This window comes from Vulpes lagopus, chromosome 16, assembly GCF_018345385.1.
Source record: "Vulpes lagopus strain Blue_001 chromosome 16, ASM1834538v1, whole genome shotgun sequence".
In the NCBI taxonomy this organism is placed as follows: Eukaryota; Metazoa; Chordata; class Mammalia; order Carnivora; family Canidae; genus Vulpes; species Vulpes lagopus.
The window spans coordinates 31,905,400-31,929,007 of NC_054839.1; positions in this window are offsets into that span (position 1 = coordinate 31,905,400).

Below are 23,608 nucleotides of genomic sequence, written 5' to 3' on the forward strand. Positions count from 1 at the left end.
ATCTGGTAAGTCCCTCATCACCTCTTATACATCATTTTCACTCAGAAATCTATCCTGCAAATATATCTACATGTGCACACACAGATCCAAATGCACATATAATACACTGACCATGCCCATACAATATTAATTTATGCTAATTTTATTTGAAGTATTTTACTGATACATAATACATATAAATATGTGCATATGTGTATTATAATCCTCTACAATAAACAATATGTATGTGTCAATGAATGTGTATTTGTGTTTTTCCCATGCCTTGAGTTCTCAGTCAGTGAGAAGTGGTGAAGCATATTCTACTGAGAATCCCAGCCAAAATTTTAAATATTGCAGCCAAGACTGTTCTATCATTTTACCCAGTATCGAGTATATTCTGCAACAAATGTTGTTTACTCAGCTGTGGTCTCTTTTTTGCCATTTACTTTGTATTCTGGCAAATAGTATCAACACTACTGGATATCAAAAGTATGTAAGTTATAATGTTGGATTTCCTTCAAAGAGTAAGAAGGAAATGCATCAAGCTGGGTGTAAAAAGTGCAAGGTTTATCATGACTCGAGTTGCCTTCTGGAAATGAATGACAGCCACAGAAGGTAAAGACTAAAAGATGTTGAGATTCTCTGACAGAATGAGGGACATCATAAAAATCTCTGCAACCTGGGACAACTGACCAAACATGGAATGCATCTGGAAGAAAACAGGACATAAGAGAAGTTATGATTTCAGAGGATGTGAAAAGAAAGGAATAAGGATTGCTAAAGTATGAAACAAGAATAATTCTCTACAGAGAGTAGGTTCAAAGCTTCCTCAGGGCTCTGATTTGGCTGATGCTTCTATTTGAACTTATGCTTCTCTGTATTCCAATTCCACACAGAGACCGTGTGTACACAGATGTCCACTCCAGTAGGGGATGGTTTAAATAAGAAATGGTAATCCTTAAAAAGAAAAACTAGCACTTAAAATGTATATATTAGCAAATATCATCAAGGCATACTTTAAGTAAAAAAAAACAATTTACAGAAAAATAGATATAGTATGACCTCACATCCTTTTAAAATCCTAAAACCATATTACTATATCTATGCTTTACACTTTATATCTACACGCCACGAAAAAGTTGTAGAAGGATACATGCTAAATTTTAACAGTAGTTACATATAGGGAAAAGACTAAGTGGAGGTGAAGTGGAAACTTAAAATAATACTGCATTTTTACCATTGTTTGAATTTGTTTAACAAATTTGTATTTTGACATAAAAACATATTGGGACACCTGGCTGGTTCAGTTGAGTGTCCTGACTTTTGATTTCAGTTCAGGTCATGATCTCAGGGTTGTGGGATCGAGCCCCACATCAGGCTCCATGCTCACTGAGTCCACTTGTCCCTCTCCTCCTACTCCTCCCCTCTACCTCTCTCTAAAATAAATAAATAAATTCTTTTTAAAAATGTAAATATAGAAATGTATAGAATAAAATGATATAATCTCTATTTTGATTGATGCATACCTTATGGAACCATTTAATCCTAATGTACATTTTACTTTAACAATAACCTATTATGACCTAATCTTAGAATAAAATTCAAGAATGTTATAACAATTACTATATCATTTTATTTGCTGCCATGGAATTGACAACATATGGCAAATGGCTTCTTTATTCAGAATATTAGGGATACTTATTGCCACGCATGGTAATATGGACTTCAGCTCTTACCACCTAAAATCTGTTCTTCTGGTTGAATTTCTGGAGAACAAAAGAATCCTTGGAGACAGAGAGAGAGAGAGAGAGAGAGAGGCAGAAAAAGAAAAATTATGCTCTATTGAAGAGAACTCTTTTTGTTTGGTTAAACAATCTATAGGCTTCAGTGCTAGAAAAGTAAGTAAAACCATATTATTAATATACTGCCAAAACTTTACAGTATTATCCTGCCCTGTGTAATATTAACCAGTGAAGAAAATCTTTCTCTGTTTGTCTTTAAGAAATTACTTCCTGCAAACTTGAGCTTAGATAAAATTTTTATATTTGTTTCTCCTTTCTTTGGTCACAATGTGGCAATTTTTCTTAAGAAGAAAAAGAAAAGTGATTTCTAAAATGCAGTATATGAACAGTGGAAATAATCAAATGTGAACAACTAGAAAAGTATATTGTCTCTTTATTTAATCATCATTATAAAAGAAAGTTCATTTATATATTTGAAGTCATAAGGAAACTTACAGCAACATGAGATATTTCTTCAAACAAAAAAATGAAAATTAGATATTAAAAAACCACTGAATATCAAAAGTTATCGTTTCATTTAATGCATTACAATTTACTTTCTCAAATTTAATGATGGGCGTCCTACTCAATGAGTGAGCAGTATGTAACCTGAAATATTCAGATCTTTGAGATTTCTGATTAATTATGATCATCATTTATCTCCCCCCAAATCACTATTCAGTAGTTAAAAATCAAACCAGGAGACTTAAAATTGTCCAATTGTGTTCTAACAAATAGATTCAAAATCTATTTTTTGTTATTGTTTCTTCTATTGATATTCATATATTTTAATGGAAGACTTCAGATTTTGTTTAAATTATACTCCACCTATTACCTAAATTGCACTGGACAAGTTACTTAACCTCCCCGGACCTCAGTTTCTCATATGTTCAATGAAAATAATAATTGTAACTATAAAGGACAATGATAAAGATTAAATTAACATATTTAACATGTTCAAATGGTACATATTACCTAAGTGTGCAAAGAATGTCTTTACCATTGCTGTTGCTTGTTGTTATGGTTACTTTTGTTGTGGACATAAAGAGCTTAAGAGACCAAATATCTTTGCACATAAGTTTCCTGTCTTTACTTGCTGATGTACCCAACAGAGAACATTAATTGGATCAGAAAAATCTCATCTGACAAGAACTAATAGTTCATAGACTCCAGAACATTCTAAAATAAGTCAGATAATCTAAAAACAAATTAACAAACAAAAAGCAGAAACATTCTCATAAATATAGAGAACAGTCTGGTGATTGCTAAAGGGGAGGGAGTAAGGTGATGGGCAAAATGGGTGAAGGAGAGTGGGAAATACAGGCTTCCAGTTGTGGAATGAATAAATTATGGAATAAAAGACACAGCATACGGAATATAGTCAATGGTTTTGTAATAGCATTATATGGAGACAAATAGTAGCTACACTTGTGGTAATAAGCATACCATAACGTATAGAGTTGTCAAATCACTATGTTGTATACCTGAAACTAATGCAACATTTGTGCCAAATGTGCTTCAATTAAAAAATTAAAATAGTTGGGGATTTACCCCAAAGATTCAGATGCAATGAAACGCCGGGACACCTGCACCCCGATGTTTCTAGCAGCAATGTCCACAATAGCCAAACTGTGGAAGGAGCCTCGGAGTCCATCGAAAGATGAATGGATAAAGAAGATGTGGTTTATGTATACAATGGAATATTACTCAGCCATTAGAAACGACAAATACCCACCATTTGCTTCAATGTGGATGGAACTGGAAGGTATTATGCTGAGTGCAGTAAGTCAATCGGAGAAGGACAAACAGTGTATGTTCTCATTCATTTGGGGAATATAAATAATAGTGAAAGGGAATATAAAGGAAGGGAGAAGAAATGTGTGGGTGACGGACACTGAGGGGGACACTTGACAGGATGAGCACTGGGTGTTTTTCTGTATGTTGGTAAATTGAACACCAATAAAAATTAATTTATTAAAAAAATAAAAAATAAATAAATAAAAATTAAAAATTAAAATAAAATAAAATAAGTCAGATAGATTGAATTACTTTAGTCTGTGGATGATTTGGATGATACATTTCTCCAAATTTAGCCTTGGAGGGGATGGGGAGATCTCTGTTTCTATAAGTGTCTAAAGTTTTCCTTTTTAGATATTTAAACTCACTTTTGGAGAGAATAAAAAAAATGGAAAAATTTGCACAGCAATATTTTTGTGTCTCATTTATAATCACTGAAATATATTTTATTAGATACACTGAAGACAAGAATGACAGGATGCTGCCCTGGCCACCCTTAGGCTTTCTTCATATCAGATTTTTTGGTCTTTTGACTTCACTTGCTTTCTAAAACACCTACTCTCTTCACCCCAACTTATTCCAAGTAAACTACTTAATTTGACTTTGTCTGCTTATCAGAGGTCAATGCAAAAAAAAAAAAAAAAAAAAAACAACTTACTGACTTGATAGGCAATTGGTCTCCTCATTAAATTCTGGGTTCTAAAAAGATAAAGAGATTGTACAGAAATGGCCTAGAATTGCCACTGATAAGTAAAAATAGCAATTCTGAGCATATTACATATTGCAGTATTTTATGCGCTTCCTGCTTAATTGTTGTATTTTTTACCGGACAATGTTTTCTTAGCAGCACCATTTATGATATCCATCAAATCACTGAATAAATTTAAGTATGGAATTCCTTCCTTCCAATCCATGAAATTATCACTGGAGCAATTCCTCAAAAGGCTGGTTGAAAAGAGTGGCTGCAAATGCATTCAAAGCCTTTACAAATGACATTGACAAAATATGTCACTTCCAAAGACAAAAAATAAAAGGGTGAATATATACTATTTGGTGTCTTTATATCTGATAGAAAAGAAAGAACTATTAAAAACAACCTATATTAGGAGACTTTTTTCCTTTGATAAATAAAAAAGTTTCTTAATAAAATTTTCATAATAAAAAATTAATTAGCCAAACATTATATTTCTTGATAAATATAAATGACAAGCAAATAAATATAGGAAAAGAAAATGCAATCTATAAAGTACAAATTTATTTAGCTTCTTTAAATGTCAGTATTTTTATTTTTCTCTATCCAGATCAGGCTTCATCAAAATATCCCAAAAAATACAACTTAGTATAGCAAAAGTTTTTAAATTGTTCAAAAATTATTTAAAAACTTGGAATAAAAATGATATAAACTATTCAGCAAAAGGTATTAGGAAATTTTACTACTCAGAAAAAAAATCTAAGTTCTACTCATATCATAAAATGCATCTGAATAAATTCCATATCTATTCAAGAGATAACTATAAATACTAAAACCATGAAAAAGTGATATCTGGATAGCACAGAACTTTCACATCACAAAGTCATTCCACCAAAACAAAATAAATAAATAATTTATGCAGCTCATAAAAAGCCAACATTAAAATATTGCAGAGCAAGAAGACGATGGAAGCAGAGTAAGAGAACCCTAGGCTCACCTCATTCCACAAGTATACCTAGATAATTATCATATCATCCTAAATACTACATAAATTGATCTGAAGGCTGGCAGATCAAACTCAACAACTAAAGGTAGAGAAGAGGCCACACTGAAGAAGATAAAAAGTGTGGAGACATTGCTTGGGAGAGGAAAGGACCATGTCTACTGTGGTGGGAGCGGGGGCGGGAACTACAGTCATGGAGAATAGTGAGAGACAGACTAAAACACAGGGGAGTGCTTGAGGGAAAAATGAACCCATAGCAATTGGCTTTGAAAGCAAGAAGGCCTGAATTTCATGAGTTTTTGCAATCAATAAAGCTTACACCTTGTTATTTTATAGATCAGCATGCTTGGCTCCAGGAGAGCTCAGAGAACATTGAGGCTGCTCTTGGAGAAAAGGGCAGGGCAAAGAGCCCCCATATAGACAGCATGGAAACAGTGATCTGAAGAGCACCTGGGGCACACAGTGGGTGGTTACTCATCTCAGAATATGTTCCAGAGAGGCAACATTCACAAAGAGACCCCTCTAGGAACAAAGGAACTACTGGTGCTACTTCCCTCCTCTCTTCCTCAGAATAAGCACTAGAGCCACCAGTGGGAACCAGTGCAACAGCACACTGGCTGCTTAACTTGCTTACACCAAGCCCTGGCCACCTGTGCTCCAGAAGAACCACTGTTCCCAGTGACACTTGCCTCAATCCCAGCACAGTAATAGGGGACATTACACTGTAGAGCACTAAAAGGACCACTTCTTCATTAAGCCATTGCCCTCAAGAACAAGAGAAATAGCTGACTTTCTTAACACATAGAAATAGGCAAAGAGCCTTAGACAAAATGAGAAGACAGGGGAATTTGCCCCAAATGAAAGAAGAGGATAAGGCCATGACCAGAGATCTAACTAAGCAGAACATAAGTAACATGCCTGATGGAGATTAAGCAATGATCATAAGATACTCACTGGACTTCACTCACAGTGAAGAACATCAATGAGACCATTAACACAAAATAAGAAATAACACAGCAGAGATAGAGGGCTCAATAAAAACTAAATGATGGAATGAACAGTAGGCTAGAAGAAGCAGAGGAGCAAATTAATGATCTAGAGGATAGAAAAATGAGAAGTAATCAAGCTAAACAAAGAAAGAAGAATTATACAAGAGAATATATGAGAATGACTCAGGGAACTCAGTTTATCCATCAAATGTAACAACATTGGTATTATAGGAGTCGAAGAAGAGGAAGAGAGAGAAGAGAGAGGAGAGAATTTATTTAAAGAAATAATAGCTGAAAATTTCCCTAATCTGGAGAAGGAAACTGACATCCAGATCCAGGAAGCACAGAGAATCCCCAACAAAAATAGATCCCCAACAGAAATAGATCCACATCAAGACATATTGTAATTAAAATGGCAAAATACCGTGATAAAGGAAAAATATTAAAAGTGGCAAGATGAAAGAAAACAGTTACTGCAAAGGAAACCCTTAAGACTATCAGCAGATTTATCAGCAGAAACTTTCCAAGCCAGAAAGGAGTGTCATGATATATTTAAAGTGCTGGATGGGAAAAACCTATAGCCATTAATAGTCTATCCAGCAAAACTATCATCCAGAATAGGAGAGATAAAGAGTTTCCCAGACAAAAACTAAAGGAGTTGTGAGCACTAAATCAGCCCTGCAAGAAACATTAAAGAGGATCCTTTGAGTGGAAAGACCAAAAATGACAGTATGAAGGCAGAAGACACAAAAGTAGTAAAAATGAGTATTTCTTAGAAAATTAGCAAGGAATTCATAAAAGAATGTAACATATGACATCATATGCCTAAAACATGAGGAGGCAAGGAGTAAAGTATGGGTTTAAACTTAAATGACCATCAACTTAATATAGACTGCTTTATTCAGAAGACATTCTATACAAACCTAATGATAACCACAAATCAAAAACACCAATAAATATGCAATGAATAAAGAGAAAGATATCCAAATATGTCACTAAATAAAACCATCAAGCCATGAAAGAAAGACAAGAAAGGATGAGAGAAAATCTTCAGAAACAACCACAAAACAAGTAATGACAGTAAATATATATCAATAATTACTTTGAATGCAAATGGACTAAACAGTCCAATCAAAAAAACATAGGGTGACAAAATAAATTAAAAACAAGATCCATCTATATGCTGCCTATAAGAAACTCATTTTAGATCTAAAGACACCTGCAAATTGAAAGTAAGGGGTTGAAGAAACATCCATAATGCAAATGGACGTCAAAAGAAAGCTGGAGTAGCAGTACTTGTACTGAACAAAATAGACTTTAAAACAAAGGCTATAATGAGAGCCAAAGAAGAACACTATATAATAATAAAGAGGACAATCCAACAAGAAGATATAACAATTATAAATATTTATGCACTCAACATGGGAGCACCCAAATACATAAAACAGTTAATAACAACATAAATGAACTAATTGATAATAATACAATAATAGTAGGGGACTAACACTCAACTTACATCAATGGACAGATCATCTAAACAGATAATTAGCAAGAAAACAATGGCTTTCAATGACACACTGGATCAGATGGATTTAACAGATATATTCAAAACATTCCATCCTAAAGCAGCAGTATACACATTCTTTTCAAGTGCACATGGTACATTCTCCAGAGTAGATCACACGTTAGGCCACAAAACAAGCCTAACAAATTCAAGACAGAAGTCATACCATGTAACTTTTCTGAGCAAAACACCATGAAACTAAAAGTCAAGCACAAGAATAAATGTGGAAATATCACAAATACATAGAGGTTGAATAATATGCTACTAAACAATGAATGGGTCAACTATGAAAGCAGAGAGGAAATCAAAATTACATAGAGACAAATGAAAAATGAGAACACAACAGTTCAAAATCTTTGGGACATAGCAAAAGTGTACAAGAGGGAAGTTTGTAATAAAACAGACCTACCTCAAGAACCAAGAAAAACCTCAAATAAACAACCTAAACTTAGGCTTAAAGGAGCTAGAAAAAGAACAACAAACAAAATCTAAAACCAGGAGAAAAAAATAATAAAGATTAAAGCAGAAATAAATGATATAGAAACTAAAACACATTAGAATAGATCAAGGAAACTAGGAGCTACTGCTTTGAAAAAAATCAATGTAATTGATAAGCCTCTAGCCAGACTTATCAAGAAAAAAAGAGAAAGGATTCAAATAAATAAAATCACAAATAAGGCCAAACACAGAAACACAATTATAATATCATGAAAAATTATATGCCAACAAATTGGACAACCTAGAAGAAATGGATAAATTTCTAGAAACATAACCTACCAAAACTAAAAAAGGAGGAAAAAAAAAGAAAAAATCTGAACAGATTATGAGCAAAGAAATTGAATCGAAAAACTCCCAACAAACAAAAGTTCAGGACCAGATGGCTTCGCAGGTGAATTCTACCAAACATTTAAGAAGAGTTAATAATTATTCTTCTCAAACTCTTCCAAAAAAAATAGAAAAGGAAGGAAAATTTCCAAATTCATTCAATGAGGCCAGCATTGTCCTGATACAAAAACCAGATAAAGACACCACAAAAAAAAAAAAAAAAAAAAAAAAAAAAAACACCCTATAGGCCAGTATCTCTGATGAACATAGATGCAAAAATCCTCAACAAAACATTAGCAAACAAAATCCAACAATACTTTAAAATATCATTCACCACAATCAGGTGGAATTTATTCCAAGGATGCAGGGGTGTGTAGTATTCACAAGTCAATCAATGTGATACATCACATCAATAACAGAAAGGATAAGAATCATGTGATCATTTCAATAGTTACAGGAAAAACATTAGACAAAGTATAACATCTATATTTATGATAAAAATCCTTAACAAAGTAGGTTCAGAGGGAACCTATATCAGCACAATGAAGACCATAATGAAGACAGTCTCTTCAATAAATAATGTTGGAAAAACTGGACGGCAGCATGCAAAAGAATGAAACTGGACCACATTATTATGCCAAACACAAAAATAAATTTAAAAATGGATTAAAGACCTACATGTGAGACCTGAAACTATAAAAACCCTAGAAGAGAACATAGGCAGCAACTTCTTTGACATCTGCTGTAGCAACTTCTACATTTGTCTACTAAAGCAATGGAAACAAAAGCAAAAATAAATCATTGGGACTTCATCAAAATAAAAAGCTTTTAATAGCAAAGGAAACAATCAACAAAACTAAAAGGCAATACATGGAATGGGAGAAGATATTTGCAAATGGCATATCCAATAAAGAGCTAGTATCCAAAATATATAAACAACTTATAAAACAACACTAAAAAACCCCCCACATAATCCAATTTTAAAAATGGGCAGAAGACATGAACATATGTTCCTCCAGAGAAGACATATGGATAGCCAACAGCCGCATGAAAAGATGCTGCTCATCACTTATTATCAGGGAAATGCAAATCAAAAGTACAACGAGCTATTACCTCACACCTGTCAGAATGGCTAAAATAAAAAACACAAGAAACAACATGTGTTGGCGAGTGTGGAGAAAAAAAGAAACTTTGTGTATTATTGGTGGGAATGCAAGGAGCAGCCACCCTGGAAATCGGTATGGAGGTTCCTCAGAAAGTTAAAAATAGAACTAACCTACCACCTAGCAATCACACTACTGGGTAGGTACCCAAAATACAAAAACATTAAATCAAAGGGATATATGCACCCTTATGTTTATAGCAGTATTATTTACAATAGCCAAGATATGGATGCAGTCCAAGTATCCATGGATTGATGAATGGATAAAAGAGCTGTAATATATATATTGGAATATTATTCATCCATTAAAATCCCCAAAATCTTGCAATGTCATGGATTCCAAAAAATACTAATACTAAAAATACTAAGCAAAAACAACTAATAATTTGCTAAAATTTAACCCAAATTCTATATACATGTATATACAAAATGTAAATTTACATACTTACATATGTATATACACATTTTAAATAAACAAAAAAATGTAAAATATTATAAGAATTTACTATTTTCAACAAAAAAAAGTTAGCAATAATTTTTTAAATAACAAAGTCAGTGGAGGACCAGTATGATTGTCAGTCTGATATACTGTGTGATGACAGTGTAAGTTTTCACAGGCTTTCTGGAAAATAATCAGTTGTGTCAAATCTAGAAATTTTCTGAGCTTTGATCCATAAAGTCCCCCTTTAGAAACTTATCCTAAAATACAGAGAAAAGAAAAATATAAGTCCGAATTTATTTTATTTTATCTTAGTTAGATTTTATTTATTCATTCATGAGAGACAGAGAGAGGGAGAGACAGAGACACAGGCAGAGGGCTGATGTGGGATCACACCCCGGGCCAAAGGCAGGCTCTAACCACTGGGCCGCCCATGGATCCCCTAAGTCCAAATTTAATTTCTTAATAATTACTAAAAATAAAAACATAAAGCCTGTACATTTATTATCAGGGAAATTTCTAAATAAAAGAACACTCATAGTATGAAATATTATAAACCTTTTCTTTTAAAGATTTTATTTATTTATTTGAGAGAGAACACAAGCAGAGGGAGGGGCAGAGGAATAAGCAGATCTCCACTGAGCATGCAGCCTGACATTGGGCTCCATCCCAGATCTGAGATCATGATCTAAGGTGAAGTCAGATTCCTGACCAACTGAGCCACCCAGGTGCCCCTGAAATATTATGAACCTTTAAATGATAGTGTCACAAAAATGTTAATGAAGTGGAGAAAATGCTCACTGTGCTGTATTGTGAAATAAGAACGTAAGATATATATCCATTATATAAACTATATATTATATATATAGTGTTGTTATTCAAGTGGAATTTTATTTTTTTCCCTTTTTTAAAGAAATCTCTTTAAAGGTTTTACACCCAAGGTTAAGAGTTGCATGCTCTACGGACTGAGCCAGCCAGGCACCCCGCAAAGACTGTATCTCTTCACCAAACTGTAAGTCACTTGATGGTAGTGTACATAGAGACACACACACACATTATTCAGTCATCTCAAAATGTATAGCACATTGTTCATGGTTAGTACATGATTTTTAATCACTGAATAACCAGGCCAATAGGCACATACACATACTTAAAGGATGAAATGAAATTTATCAAAGGGTTAATAGTGGTGTGACATGGATGTTTTCAAGTTTTTTACAATAAACATTCATCTTATAAAATATTAAAGAAATAATTCAATTACTAACTGAAAAGGTATTTCCCAGCAAACTGTAAAAATTAAAGAAATTTGAGCAAGCTTTGCTTCTCTTAAATGTATATAAACCTGACATTGCTGATGCAGTTCAAATTGATTTTTTTTTAAGTGTCTGGGAGGTGAGTGAAAGAAAGGCTACGTGTTTTCATTGTGTTTGGGCAGCAGCAACAGAAGACAAGTAGCTTCAGTCACAGTTCTTTATATTGGGGCTGAAAGAAACCTATTGAGTAACAACAGACCTACAAAGGGAAGCAGACTAACAAACACAAGGTAGAACAAATAATCCTCAGATTGAATACAAGGCTCCCTGACTGACATGACTGCTGCTCATTCACAAAGAGGAACATGAGTTTTAGTTGGGATAATTTAGTGTGTTAGAAAAGAATTAAGGCAGGAGGCAAGTTTTCATGCCATTCTGCTACAATCTGTGTTGATTTTTGCAAAGGACTCCGTTTGTAGCCTTGGATCCCTCTTCCCCTCTGACCCCCACAAAACTGCTTAACTCAGCCCAAATCTCTTGAAATATCCTCTAGCTACTTTATGGATTTGTTACAACACATGAATTCTTTAATAAGCTTGTTACGTTGAAACATTCACATCCAAAATACAACAACTGCTCAAAATGCATTGTGATTAAAAGCCTTCCAACGAGGTGAAATGATGTCTTCATAAGCCAATGCATATTTCATGGATAGTACTATGTATTGTTTTTGTACTAATATTAATTTAATGAGCACTTCTGTTTGTTACAGATTGGCTAATACATTTTTTATTTCCTATACTTTGGGTCAGGCCCTTAAGTAATTGGCCTCTAGACAATTTCACAACATGCGATGCACAGTTTTTTAATGGGGGTCTAAATAAAGTATGGTATTAAACAGTCTGCTTATGAAAGAAAACTTCTAATCTGATATCTGCATCAGATGATGTACCCTGGAGGGTTGCCATCTGGTTCATGTATTTTTAATAATCTCAAGATTAGATTGCTATAGTTCAGATCTACAGTGTTCTTGGTTTTATTTAGTTGTGAGTTAAAATGAGTCACTGTAAAACCAGAAGCAGCAACTCCATATGATTAAAAGGGATATGGGGTGAAAAGTGAAAACCCTCAATTAACTTGTAATGGCTTAAAAACAATATTTACATCTCAAATATAAGTTTAACTGGAAATCAACACAAAGTGACAAACCTTTTGCTTTAAGAACTTGACTATTTGTTAAATTTTACAATATTGGGGCAGCTTTGATTTAAAATATTAATTTATATTTTATAAGTTTATAAAATACTTAAAATTCATTTAAATATTTAGTTTTCAAAAATAAGGAAAAGCTGGGTCACCTGGCTGGCTCAGTTGGAAGAGTATGCAGTTCTTAATCTCATGGTCATGAGTTTGAGCCCCATGTTGGCAGTAGAGATTACTTAAATAAATAAAACTTTAAAAAAATAACATGCAATAAGGAAAAGTTGACAGGCCCAAAGTAATATTCCTGCTCCTCCTAAAAAACTGTATAAAGGAATATCAAACTGTCTCAGTGAGTATGTCAGGCATACTGGATACTGCTTTATCTCTTTTAGATCACTGGATCAATATTTCACTAAAGGACAACAAAAGGTCATCCCAACTGATTTAGAGAATTAATGCTTGCTGACAAAATGATTCACTCACTCCCAGGGAGAAAATCATAACTAGGAAAATACACAGAGCATCTTTTTTGTGATCTTTTCATTTGTCTTTTGAGTAGAGATAGCAAATTTTTTGTTTACATCTTAAATTTCTTCCTTTTCCCAGAGTATCTTTTCTTAACTCCCCATAGTTGGTAGTAACAAACCACATTCTGTGTTAGCGCTGTTTGAAATTGGGAAGTTAACAGATAGAATATGGTTGGTGGAATTTTAGGCACATCATCATTTGACATATTACCAATTTAAAAATTAAAACTTGTATTTAAAAATTCTAAATACTACTTTTTAGCGTATTTTAGTATTCTTATTGAAGAAACACATTTTCATTTCTATACTAGAGAACAGAGAAGAAGTTAAAGAAGAAATGTGAAAATATTTCTACATCTACCCCTCAGAGAAAATCACTTAACAGCGATTAATAATGATGTATTGTCTTCCATTTATATATATTATAAATATTATATATTATATAGAGTTAAAATCATGATATGCTTTTGATGGACTCTGCTACATACCTATTTTGTTCAATTAACATCAACTATTCTTTAATGTCATTTCAAATGATCATGTCATGTGGCATCCCAATGGTACAATTTCTTTAACTCTCTGTTGCTGCCTATTTATGATGCTTTTATTATCATTCTTAATAATGACATATTTTTTACAAAAAATATTCATTCAACCTTCTCAATGGACTCTTATAAATCCTAAGTGGGGAAAACATACTACTTGTTACATATTACTAAATTGTTTTCCATATGGATTCTAAAAAATTAGACTGACTGGCAATATAAGTCTCACCCCTATCTCACCCTCACTAAGCATACTGTTATTTTTTAAAATGGTGCTTGAAAAATTATTTTCTGAATTAGTATTACTACTGAGCTTCTACACATTCCCATGTCTGCCCACATATATTTATTTTTCTATAAATGTTTTTGTTCATGCTCTTTTCTTAGTTTTTAGAAAATTTGCTTTCTCATGTTCATCTTTTCTTTACCTATGGGTATTCACCATTTTCTGTACTGCTTAAAGGCAGGAAAAAATAAAAACAATGTCAGTTATATTGCAATGAATATGAAGGAAGGGCAGAGGCTTCATACCGTCCTTCAGCTTAAAGCCTGGAGATTTCTGTATAGCTCAAAGCTTATATTCTATTTAAAAGAGAAAGCTGGAAAAGGAAACTAGAAGGAACTCACATGTAAAATTATGTATTTAAGAGATTGTATAACACTCTTTTACTTTACAGATAAATAAATTTGTGCACTTAAAGTTTGTGAATGCCATGACAAGAGTACGGACAAATACCCAGGCCACGGGACCTCAGATTAATATTAACATTTGGAAAGACAGAATCCTCTAGATCCCTTTAGCATTGTGCCTCAGGCCTATCCCAGTCAAGAACCAGAGAATATTGCTTATTTAGGGTAAGGGAGAAAGAATGTTGAATCCATAGAGTGGAGAACACTGCCAAATTGCCATTTCTTTGGCTCTCTGCTTTTCTTTGCATTTAAGACTTCACTGATGTGCAAAGTATAAATAATGTTATGAAAGATTCTACTTGATTTTGTCCTAGGGCTTAAGATTTGGCCAACTCACTGCACCAGAAGGCAGTATGACAAAAACTGATTTGAATGGGACACTGCCTAAAATGGTGATGATACAAAGCTGTTTAAAAAGATTTTAGCAAAACTCCAATGAACTTCCAATTCTAATGTGCTGATATTTAAAGAGGAGTACTTAATAGCAGAGAGATAAATTATAACAATTGAATCAAGGTCATAGTCAACAAATGCTTACACTGGGAGCCCACCTGGTTCCTGAATATCCCTGTTTTGATAAATCCAACTGTGGTTTCCAAATCTATTGCTATTCTTATGAGTTTATGTTTCTTCTTGCACAAAGATAGTTAATAAGTTATAGTATATGTTTAAATTCAAATCATTTGAATCATTGCATATAGAAAAACTCTAAGTCAGCAATAGGAAACATCAATTTTATGATAATCACTAGGCTATATCTGCCATCTGTCCAGGAGAGGAGAGCCATAGCTTCACATTTGTCACGTCTCTGTGCCATCCCCAATAATCAGGAAAGGACTCAACAGAAATGGTGCTGACAGGCACGCAAAGAGTAGAGACCAACCAGTTTCCCTGCATTGTGGGTGTGGTAAATTTAGTTAACTACACAACTCATCTCTGGTCCTGTTCAGAGACATCTTACAGAAAAATAAAAGCCATCTTGAAGCTTCCTTCCCAGGAATATAAGGACTTATTTTTAAATCTCCTTTAAAAGAAGTACAATTTCTAATTTAACTTTTTAGTTATTTCCTTTACAAATTTATATCAAAACTGTCCTCTAATATTTTGTACATATGATGCCAAAAAGGCTTTTCCTGGTCCTCCCAGTTCACAGGGAGTTCAACTGACATGAGCAATCAGCCCAGATAAAATTACAGCAGTTAATCCATTCCACTTACCAGAAGCACTAAGAGTTAACAGTTACAAACTGTTAGCTGTTACTATCATTAAATGAAACAAAAATAAAACCCCAAAGTAAGAGTTATATCCCTCAAGAAAAAGAACTTATAAATGAAATACAAATATAACCCTGAAATAACTTTCACATTTATCAAGAAAAAGTAATTTATACTTCTTAAAATATGCAATTTACTAACAGCTCCTATAATCACAGCAATTCTCACATGAGCATAGAGCACATGCTCATAACTTTGTAGTCTGGCAGTTCATCGAACCGATCTTTTTTTTGTTGCTGCAATTTACATCCTGATTTTAACACTCATATATTCTAAAAGGACATGAGTGAATAAATCGAGTTTTATTCTTTCAGGTATCTTCATATTCAACTCATGTATCCCTTTTGAAGTAAAATCCATCCATATATTACTGTTTCTAGCACACATACTAAAATTTTCAAGGCACATGTCAGACCCTTGGAAGAAAATAATTCATTATGAGGCTTGTAAAAACTGCCTCCTGAATCCATTCACCCAGATCTCTTTGGAGTTTCAAATGCACATTTCCAACCTTCTTGTAGACACTTGCATCAATGCCTAAGGTCCCCCTTTTTACTGAAGTATCACCAGCCACATTTAGCCAGAAAACTTCTGTTTTTCATTCTTCCCTTTCCCATTTATCTCACATTGTTAAGTCATCAAGTCCATAATATTTCCATAATACTATTACACCCCTTATTCTTCTCATTCCTGTAAGGAATCACAACACTAAGCCACAAATCAGGAGGATGAATCCAATCATCAGCCCCAGTCTACACCCTCTCAAGTACAAAATGCACACAACAGGTATACATATATAAAACTCTGGCAGGCTGTACTTAGCATCTCAGTTTAAAGAGTCTGAGTCCAAGTGATCTCATGAAGCAGTTCTCATCATCCACTGTCACATCTGTGACCCTACTAAACCCAGAGGTCAGGGGTAGAAGCTGATGGCAGAGATCTCAGGGTTACTGTCCTTATTATTTTTCATATATTCATATATTTATATTTTCATATATTTCTCATTTTCTCATTCAATGAGAAATTTCAAAACACCTGTGGTACCTCTTGGAAGGCTCCTTAAAACTTGTGAATACAGGGCAGCCTGGGTGGCTCAGTGGTTTTAGTGCCTTCTTCAGCCCAGGTCGTGATCCTGGAGACCCGGGATCGAGTCCCACGTCAGGCTCCCTGCATGGAGACTGCTTCTCCCTCTGCCTGTGTCTGTGTCTGTGTCTGTGTCTCTGTCTCTCTCTCTCTCTCCCCCGCTCTCTCTCTCTTGCACGCGCGGATAAATAAATATTTTTTTAAAAAAACTTGTGAATATATACCTTCCTCCCACCATCAGCCTCCACCCTAAACAAAGGTATTGGAAAAATTTGATCAACCAAAGGTTTCAAGAGGGAGCACTCCCCAATTTTAATCCTAAGTGAAAACTATTTCTCATACTTTGCATCCAAAGTATATGAAATTCATCCACATTCTCCAATATAAGGAACCAATGCTCTTGTAATGGAAAGGAAGTAACTCTTTCAGAGACTGGGACAGTAAATATACAAGATGAGCCTGGAGCATCTCATAGTGCCAGAGAGTAAGAAAGTGCCCTCTCCCAAAATAATAATAATCACAGTTGGAGATATCTCAAAGGGACACATGGGGGCATTAGACGTGCACAGCCAAGAGATGACAGGACACAGAGATTCATGAGACCACATCTGATGTACAGATCTAAGAAATGATGTGGGCACACAACTGCCAGTAAGCTAAGCCAATGAGTGCTTGTCTGGAATGAGATGGGTAAATGTACCAGCTGCAGGAACCATCCTAAAAACTGTCAGGACACCACCAGTGTTAAGTCGATTTTAATTTCAAAAAACACAGACAGGAGTCAGAGACTTTCATCCCAAAATGACCTAAGGTTTTGGTTTGGAGTGACAGTTCAGAGTGATAGCAGACGCAAACTGGCTTCCTGGTTTGTTCTATTAAGAAAGTGATCTTTTTAGGACTAACTGTAAACAAAAGTCCCAGTAATAGCTAATGTGGAAAATGTAGGTAGAGTACATATGGAGGTGATGTATAAACCTCTATTCCCTGAACTTTAAGTCCTCTATACCTCAGCAGTAAACTATTTCTACATTATGCAAGATTCACTGAGAAACCCAAAGCAAATATGTGTCCATATGTGCATGCTCTGCCTTGAATAAACAGCAGATCTAATAGTAACAAGAATAATTGTATTATGTTTCTAAAAATTTCATGAGGAAATGAGTTCTGGTTTTTAACTAGATGTGTTTGCATCTTACAGTGATGTTGCATTTCTTGCATCATTTTTTTCACAAGATTATGATTTTTTAGATTTACAAAGGTAGGGCCACTTCAGATTGTAGACAGTGAGTAGCCCCTGAATGTTTGATGTCACAGAACCACAGAAGAAACAGACCTCAGATAAATCAATCAATTAAGAGGTCATCACCCTTATCACTTCTCATTCATCTGGAAGTTGAGGAATGCAAATGTCCAAAGGGGAACTCCCATAGGATGGAGCTAGTGAGGTGGAGAACTTGTCAAGAGTTCATTTTGTCCATGGGGATGGACCAGGTCTAACAATCTAAAGCAGAGGTCAGCACACTACAGCCTGCAGGCAAAATCTGGCCCTTCCTGCCTGATTTCCTGCTTTTTGTTGGAACACAATCCATTTATTGATACACTGTCTATAGTTGCTTTCACTACAACTGCAGAAGGTGAGCAGTATAGCCATAAGCAGAATGTATTCACTACCTAGTCCTTTACAGAAAAAGTTTGCCAATATCTGATGTAGAGAACAAGATGCAAGCATGTTGTTATCTAAGAGATTCACAGTATTGTTCTAGGATTATTTTCCTTTTTATTCCTGAATTTTTCATAATCAATATTAAAAAATATTCTACTATGTCTCAATTAAATTATAGTAAAGCAAGAGCAAGTTTCTTTCTCTAAATTGGGACCAGAAAGTTGAAGGACAAGCTGTGCCCCTGGAGGCTGTAACAGGCATAGCAAATAATCCAAAGGGGATGGTGACAGCCTCAGAGTACAGCCGTACCATGAGATTCTCCACCAGTGTCAACCTCCAAAGGCAGTGTTTATTTTTTCTCATTCTTTCCCAAACAACAAAGATATATTCATTTATTTGCTTTTTCACCTTTTTAATCAGCTGTGTTGGGGTAAAAAAAAAAACAGTAAAATTCACTAATTTACATATATAGTCTTAAATATGCCTGCTGTCACCACCACCACAATCATAGTATCAAACATTTCCATCCGCCCCAAAAGTTCACTCATTTTCTTTGTAGCCAATTCCTTCCTCCACTTCCTGGCCCCAATGACCAGCGATCTGTTTTCTGTCATTATAGTTTTGCCTTTTCTTTTATATAAGTGGAATCATAAAATAAACCTTTTTAAAATAAAAATTGTATATATTTAAGTCATACAACATGATGAGCACACACACATACACACGCAGTGAAATGATTACTACGGTATGCTAAGTGAAATAAGCCAGACACAGAAAGAAAAAAATTACATAATCTCACTTGTATGTGGAATCTAAAAAAGCTAAATACATAGAAGCAGAGAATAGATCCATGGTTACCAGAGAGAGGAGAAGTGAGGAAAATGAGGAGATGTTGGTCAAAGCTGCAGCTTTGCAGGATGAGTAAGTATAGAGATTCAATACCCATCATGAGGACTACAGTCAGTAATACTTATTAAATACTGAAGGTTTGTTAAGACAATAGATTTCAGATGCTCTCATAACACACACACACACACAAAAATGGTAACTAAAGTCAGGAGACAGTATGTTACTTAGCTTGACTGTAATGATCATTTCACTAGGTAAAAGGAAGTGTTTCTTTAGTCTTTCTGGGTCTTTATTTTAATTACAGAATATTTCTAACTTACTTATGAAAAAAATAAGTTTACAATAATAAAATGCATAAAATAGAATTATTTTAAAGAAAGACTGTAGAGAGATCCAAAAATCACAGAATAGCCTTTCACCAAGAATCATATTCCCAGTTGACCACATGTTCAGAACAAGTTCTAGCCTCAAACCACTGCTGCTGAAACTATATTAACATAATCAGGACATAGCCTGCCAGATAATAATAGCATTTACAATCCTAGATTCTATTACAAAACATGAATGGCCTTCCTGTGTGTTCAGTAGGACTAGCTCTCATTCTCATTCTTTGTTCACTCACTCATTCAACGAACATTCCCTGATCATTCCGATTTGGGCACCTGCATTCCAGGAAGCACATCCACAGCACAAGGAAACTCTTTCAGAAATTTTCCCAGGGCATACAGTAGGCTCCTATGCCAGGGCAGAAGTTTTCCAAATGTACATAAGATAAAACTATTTAGAAAATGATGGTTTTGTCAATATTGAAGAACTCAAGGAAAATTGGCCATGTTCTCTGCCTTTTAAAAATGAGCTTAGAGAGTAGAACAAACATGAGCAATAAAAAAATAAAAAAAGAAGATAGTAGATACTTGATGTAGGAAACTGCTTCCATTTTTTAGAGGAATGTTAGAAGAAAGAGGCCTCAGTGAGGAAAGGAGGAAGTAGGCATTGCTAAAGGGACAAAAAATAGTAAACAAGTTAATAAGAAAATAGTAATGAATCTACTCACTGTGCCTGAGGAAACGTCATATACAGTCTGAGTTTTTGCAGCGTCTCCAAGAAAAGAGGAGGAAACAACTCAGTAAGAGAAGACTCTGCCAGCCAACTATCACCATTCCTTCCACAACTATGGATAGGAGCACTATTATTATTGCTGCACCAAACTGAACTGGCTCCCAACTGATTATTTTCTCCAGAGCTTTGCTTATTCATCCTGGAAGAAGCTTTAACTCAAGTCCCCAAACCTGGAGGGTGGGTAGCCTGCATGCCTCAGGGTGACTGAGATGCTCTGGGGCAAACTAGATGTTATTTCTCAAAACATTCAGTTAATAATTTTAAAACGAAATATTTATATTTTATTTTTTTTTTTAAATCCTGGTGAAATTTAGTATAAAAGCCCTTTACTCTGGAAGCAGAACCCATTCTACTATGCTAAGGTCCTCAACCACATTCAGCTTTGCAGGGAAAGAGAAACAGGAGGAGTTAGTGAGAATAAAAGCTGGCATTGAGTTAGCTTGAGTCTCTAAGGCGATCAAGAGAGAAAAGAGAAAACTGTGACCAGAGTGAATGCTTTTGTAAGGAAAGAAAGAATGAGTGCCACTAAAATCATAAAAGCTGATTATTTGTTTAGATAAAAGGAAAGAACTTCAAGTAGATTTCCTTTTTTTTTCTTATTGTTATAACCCATACTTAGTTTTCCATTCAAAACTTCCAAGTCTATACTTGTTCTATAGAATCAAACACATTTGAAGTTAAATGCTTAGCTTTAATATAAAATTAGTCACTATGTAATTTACTCAAAAGATATGTTCATAACCATAAAGGAAACTACAAAACTCTAAAACTCCTTCTATGCCAAGCAAACATTTATGTCTTCCAGGGTATCATTTTATTCAAACTGCTTTCAGGCTTGCTAGATTTTCGTGGAGATTTTCATAAACAAAGCAAAGTTTCAAATGGTTTTGTGAAATTCTATAATTTGCTAGAGGATATCTTCTGATTTGTTCCTTTTTATTTTTCTGCTTCCAAATTACATTTTCATTTATACTCTGTTGCTCTGCAGTTTCCCCCCAAAGCAAGTGATGAGTGAACCATTTGTTTAGTAAATATTTATTGAATAGCTAGCAGCCAACGTAGTGTCTGACAAACAGCGCTCAATAAAAAAAAAGAAAGAAAGAAAGCCACTCAATGCAACTGGAATATGTGTCTATTCTGAGGGCACCCGTAGCCTTTGGGGGGATAGAAAGTACATAAAGTGCAAGTTCTACCTCTAGATCAGGTCTAGAAAGTAGAAAAATATCATGAAAGTGGCATAGAAAATGATCATGTAAGTTCAGAAGTCACAGAATTACTCCCTGCTGGGGGTATCAGAGATCCACTCTGACAAAGGAGGCCTTTGAGCTTGAAATAAAGAGATGTTTAAAATTTAGGTCTGTGAAGACATGGGATAAGGCCATCATGGATTGAGCGGACATGGAAAAAGCATAGAATTGTAAAATGTGTACAGGCAGTTCAGTTCCCAACTAAAGACTAAGAGTTCTTGGTTTTATTCTATTTTTTTTCTTTAAGATTTTACTTATTTATTCATGAGAGACACAGAGAGAGAGAGAGAGGCAGAGAGACAGGCAGAGGGAGAAGCAGGCTCCATGCAGGGAACCTGATGTGGGACTCGATCCCACGACCCCAGGATCACGCCCTGAGCTGAAGGCAGATGCTCAACTGCTGAGCCACCCAGGCATCCCTATTTTTTTATTTTTTTAATTTAAATTCAATTTGCCAACATATAGTCCATCATTAGTTTCAGATGTAGTGCTCAATAATTTATGTTTCGTATAACACACAGTGCTCATCACATCACGTGCCCTCCTTAATGCCCATCACCCAGTTATACCATTGCCCCCCAACCACCTCCTCTTCAGCAAGGCTAAGAATACTATATGGAGACTGAAAGAAGGAATAACATAAAGGCAGGAGAGAAGTGATCCACTCAGTGCTCCACTTACAGTGTGTCAGTCCTGCAGTTAGACGGTGTCGAGCATCTACTAGATAGATCCAGGAACTGCTTGTGCGTAGACAAGTGAAACAAATTTTCCACTCTTGAGTTTTTCATAGTTAAGTGGTGGAGATCAACACATAATTCGATGTTTTCAATATAAGGACTATAAGGGTAGGCAAAGAGATAGAATAGCTGACTCCGGGGAGGAAAGTCAAAGGAGGCTTCCTGGGAAGACAGGAAGAAAACTCAACCTTTTATCCTTGAAGGATAAAAAAGCAGCTCTGAGGCCAGTTAGGAGGCATGGGTCAGGGAGATGGAAGTAAGAAGTTGTCTCTGCAGGCAGGGAAGTGAGGTTTCTTAGCATTATATTTCAACACACTTCCCCAACATGGATTATTAATAATAGATCCATTCGAATTGTGCTTTATTAGCACTTACTTTATAAATAGGATAAATTTTCATTCACTCAACAAATATTTAGTGAGCCAAGCTTGTCCCCACAGTGTGGTGCCAAGTTCTTTGCTCTTTTAATTCCTCCCTGGCTTTTCTCATCTAGTTCTCTCTGTTGGCATGTCAATCTTCACCATCTTTACCCATCAAACTTCTATTTACCCACCAAGGCCATCTACCTAGAGACCATCATTTTAATGAAATCTGTGCTAATATTATACCTTAAACAAATTCCTACCTCTTTTAAGTACCCAATCCACTTCCTTTGTTCTTCCTTTGTTCTATCTATCCCATGTGCATTATAGAATTAAGTTTATACCAAATTTTTCATAAGAATACTGTGTTTTCTTAGTCTTTTAATCCTACACAAAACTAGAACAATACTTTGCACCACCAGCTTTTGCTGAAATGAGTTGAAAAAACTGTTCCAAGAATAAATCAAATATGTATGTGGGTCAATATTGCCCATATTTCCAAGTCTGTATGTGTTACATGTATTTGTATACACAGGTCCTTACATAAATGTCTATTGACTTATGTAAAAACCGTATCTCCAGCAAAATTTCCTGTAGTATTTATACTACTTTTCTCCAAGTTATTTATCTGTAAAATGGAGATACTAGAGAAATGAAACCTTGGAAACTATGTTAAAAGTGTGGCAATGCTGTAGGACTCAAATTATATGGCATTATAGAAAGATAATATTATAGAAAAAAAAGTAGATCAGAGAGATTCCAGGGTTTGTGCAGAGGGTGTCTGAACTTTGATTGTAAAGAGGGACTACGTTTGAGGGTGATG